This window comes from Silene latifolia, chromosome 1, assembly GCF_048544455.1.
Source record: "Silene latifolia isolate original U9 population chromosome 1, ASM4854445v1, whole genome shotgun sequence".
Classification (NCBI taxonomy): Eukaryota; Viridiplantae; Streptophyta; class Magnoliopsida; order Caryophyllales; family Caryophyllaceae; genus Silene; species Silene latifolia.
Genome location: NC_133526.1, coordinates 100539494 through 100543937, shown reverse-complemented (window position 1 = coordinate 100543937; position 4444 = coordinate 100539494). Strand labels below are relative to the sequence as shown.

Below are 4444 nucleotides of genomic sequence, written 5' to 3'. Positions count from 1 at the left end.
TGTTATAGTTTTAATTATGCTTAGCTAATTTTATTGATTGGGAACGAGGTGAGCCATGGCATAATTAGGGTCGATTTATTAGTATGATTTTCTTCCGTATCGATCTTGTTGTCTTTTGATAAATCTTTTTACTAGATTGAAAGATTAGTAATTTAATTTGTCATTAGATTAGAATTTCCTTTGAGCGAAAGCTTCGAGAAATTCTTGGGAATTAGAAGACCGTAAGGTTAATTTGAGCATTGATCGAAAGGTTGGCTCATGTTCCCCGAGACCGCATTATAGGACCTCTGCTACCTTATTGACCTGACCTTAGCCATGGTGAACCGAAGTTCCCGATCTTCCTTTTTATCTTGTTGAGAAATTTCATATTTAGCAATTAGTCAAGTTACTCAACCAACTTCAAAAGCCCCCCATTTAATTGTTACTTTTATGAACTGAAAATAGCAAACAAAATTGATCTTGTCTCTCTGTGGTTCGACCCTTACTATCACTAGCTATAGTTTTAGTTTGGAATTATAAATTTAATTTTGATACAAAACGACGGTATCAAATTTTGGCGCCGTTGCCGAGGAGACGGTGTAATTCTGTTTGCTTTATTTTTAGTTTATTTTCCTTGTCTCAAGGAACTTTGGTTCCTTGAGGCCGTTGCTTACCTCTGCTTCTAGTTTTGCTTTTGCACAGTTAGAAGACAGGTTTTTTAGAGGAAGGCTTGAGTACTCTCAGTTTTGCGAATATGGCTACAATATATGATAATCTTCAGCCAAAGGAGCACCACCTTCCAAAGGGGCACCAGTTACCTACCCCTACTACCGGTAACTTCGATTTTCGTTCCTCTTATATCGATTTAGTGGAGCGAAATCAGTTTGCTGGTTTACCAGATGAGGACCCCTTGAAGCATATGGAAATTTTCACGGACTCATCATTGTTCCATACCTATACCAGCTGGGGTGACTCAGGATGAAGTAAAAGGGGTGATGTTCTTATACTCCTTGAAGGATTCGGCACGAGATTGGTACCGCTACCTTGATAGGGTAGCAGCTGGAGTCACAGATTGGACATCTCTAGCATTAGCCTTCTACAAGAAGTACTTCCCACTTTCAAAGACTGACGCCTTGAGAAGTAAAATCACAAGTTTCCAGCAAGGAGCTGATGAGGGTTTTTGTGAAGCATGGGAACGTTTCAAAAGTTTGGTCCGAGCTGTCCCTCACCATGGCTTCCAGCAGTGGTATCTTTGCAACTTATTCTACAATGCTTTATATGACGATTACAAGGTCATCCTGGACGCAGCTGCGAATGAAAGCAAAGTGATGAAATGAGTGCCGTTGTTACACTCATAACTTCTATCACGGCCCGTCTCGAGAAGCTCGAGGCCTCTGAAGCTTCCAAGGAAAGAATTGAAATTCCTGTCCATAATTCAGATGAGACCGCGAAATTGAGAGAAATGGTCCAAACTCTTTTGATTCAAGTGGCGAATATGGAAGCAGCCGGGATTGAGTCCTCAAAGAATTTTGTGAAGCAGTTGGAGAATATAGAGGCTAAGCAAGTCGCAAATTCTTCAAGCAAATGTGAAGGGCCAATTGAAACGATTAATGCCATTAATCTCAGAAGTGGCCTCTCTTATGAAAGTCCCGATAAGCCAAGAGGAGACTCGGGAAATGGTGAAGAAGCTAGTTTAGTTTCTGGTGCAAAAACAAGCTCAATTGCCAGTACTTCTGGTCGATCGACCAACATTGTCAGTCGATCGACTGAAGCGTCAGATAAAAAAGTTTCTGATCAGAAACTATTCACGCCCAGCACAAGCAGTCGATCGACCACCATTGTCAGTCGATCGACTGATATTCCTGAAGAAATTAATTCTGAACAGGAACTGTTCACGCCCAGCCAAGTTGATCGATTGACTGAGACCAATGGTCGATCGACCGGTTCTTCAGTGCAAAACGCAAATCCGTCAACTAGTTTGCATGATTCTACACTTATTGAAGATTTGACGGAGGTTTTAAACTTACGGAAGCCGAAGGTTACTGATCCTACGGCCAGTGTTGCAGTCCCGTATCCGGAGCGTTTAAAGAATACTAAGCTGGAGCGTAAGTTTGGTAAGTTTTTGGAGATGGTCCAAAATCTCGAGGTAACGATTCCTTTCACTGATTTAATTACCTAGGTACCCTCTTACGCTAAATTTATGAAAGACATTTTAAATCGTAAGAGAAACTTTTGTGATGATGGTAATGTTGCTTTTGTGGAAGAATGCAATGCTCTTTCACAAATTAATATTCCACCCAAATTAAAGGACCCGGGTAGTTTTTCAATTCCTTGTACTATAGGTAATCACGAAATTGGAAAGGCCCTTTGTGATTTAGGGGCCAGTGTGAGTGTCATGCCGTATTCTGTTTGCGAGAGGTTAAATATTGGTAGACATAAGGTGACCGATATTACCGTTCAAATGGCAAATAGATCGACTCAGAGACCTATAGGAGTTCTAGAGGATGTACTCGTTCGAGTGGGTAATTTTTTTATTCCTGTCGATTTCGTTGTTTTGGACATTGCAGAGGACAATCAGATACCTATTATTTTAGGTAGACCGTTTTTACATACAGCTGGGGCTGTAATAGATGTCAAACGCGGAACAATAACCTTAGAAGTAGGGGATGACACCATTGAATTCAGTCTTGCTCACAAGGCGACTGAACCTGCTGATAATGAAGCATGTTATTCCATTGATATTGTTGACAGGGCTGTTAGTTATAATTGGAGGGAATCCTTAGCCAAGGATCCCTTAGCTGATCTAACCCGTTTAGATGAGTGTGCAGGTAATACAGCGGAGAATGCTGAGGAGCCAAATGCTTTGGTAGCCTCAATGGAGAGCTACGAGCTCACAGAGGAAGAAGATGAGATGCTCTTAAGCCTGGCCAACGAGAACTTGGTGAATACTTGTTATACCATTGAAGCTGATTCTGTCTATGCTGTAGAGGTAAAGGTGCCGGAGCGTAAGCCACTTCCTCCCAATTTTAAGTATGTTTTTCTAGATGATACGGAGCAGTACCCAGCTATTGTTAGCGCTAAGCTTAATGATGACCAGCTGTCTGCTTTGATGTGTGTGCTTAAGAAAAACAGGAAGGCTTTAGGTTACTCTTTGGATGACATTAAGGGCATCAGCCCTGATGTTTGTATGCACAGGATAGAGCTGGAGGAAGGCCACAAGCCTTACGATGTGGTCAACGCAAGTTGAACCCGAAGATGCAGGAAGTTGTTATGGCTGAGGTGATGAAACTACTCGATGCAGGTATTATTTATACAGTTGGCAACTCCAAGTGGGTTAGCCCAGTTCAGGTAGTTCCGAAGAAAGGAGGGACTACCGTGGTTAAAAATGAGAAAAATGAATTAATACCAACTCGAGTTGTGACAGCGTGGCGGATGTGCATTGAATATAGACAGTTAAATGCCGCCACCAAGAAAGACCATTTCCCTCTCCCTTTTGTTGACCAAATGACTGAAAGACTTGCTTCTAACAAGTTTTTCTGTTTTCTAGACGGATATTCAGGGTTCTTTCAGATCCCTATTCATCCAGATGATCAGAGTAAGACCACTTTTACCTGTCCACAGGGTGTTTTTGCATATCATAGGATGCCTTTCGGATTGTGTAACGCCCCTGCTACCTTTCAGAGGTGCATGATGGGGATTTTTTCTGATTATATAGAGAACATTATGGAGGTATTCATGGATGATTTCTCAGTTTATGGTAGTGACTTTGATCGTTGTTTAGCTAATCTTGATAAAGTCATGCAGCGTTGTATAGATGTTAATCTTGTTTTAAACTGGGAAAAGTGCCAGTTTATGGTTAATGAGGGAATTGTGTTAGGGCATCTGATTTCTGATAAGGTTATACATGTTGACAAAGCAAAAGTGCAGGTGATTGAGCAATTACCTCCTCCCGTGAATGTTAAAGGAGTGAGGAGTTTCCTTGGTCACGCTGGTTTTTATCGGCGTTTCATTAAGGATTTTTCAAAAATTGCTAAACCACTTACACAATTGCTCCTTAAGGATGCTGTCTTTGAATTTACTGATGAGTGCCTTTCAGCTTTTAACAGGTTAAAGGAGGCCCTAGTCTCTGCGCCAATCATTCAGCCGCCTGATTGGGACCTCCCATTTGAGATTATGTGCGATGCCAGCGATTATGCGATCGGTGCAGTTTTGGGACAGCGGAAGAACAAAGCTTTGAATGCCATATATTATGCGAGCCGAACTCTGGATGAGGCTCAAGTCAACTATTTTACCACTGAGAAAGAATTTCTAGCTGTAGTTTTTGCCTTAGACAAATTTCGGTCTTATTTGTTAGGTTCTAAGGTTACTGTTTATACTGACCATGCAACATTGAAGACTCTCTTTCTTAAGAAAGATGCAAAGCCGAGGCTTTTGAGGTGGATACTCCTTTTGCAGGAGTTTGATT

The 4444-nt window shown here is 41.4% G+C and overlaps 1 non-coding gene across 1 annotated transcript; it reads right to left on the bottom strand.

The window, feature by feature from the left end:
• Positions 1-1107: 1107 nt before the first annotated feature.
• Positions 1108-1216, bottom strand: LOC141619205 (small nucleolar RNA R71). The gene has a single exon (XR_012531627.1). It is a non-coding gene; the product is annotated as a small nucleolar RNA R71 (small nucleolar RNA).
• Between the last annotated feature and the right edge of the window lie 3228 nt (positions 1217-4444).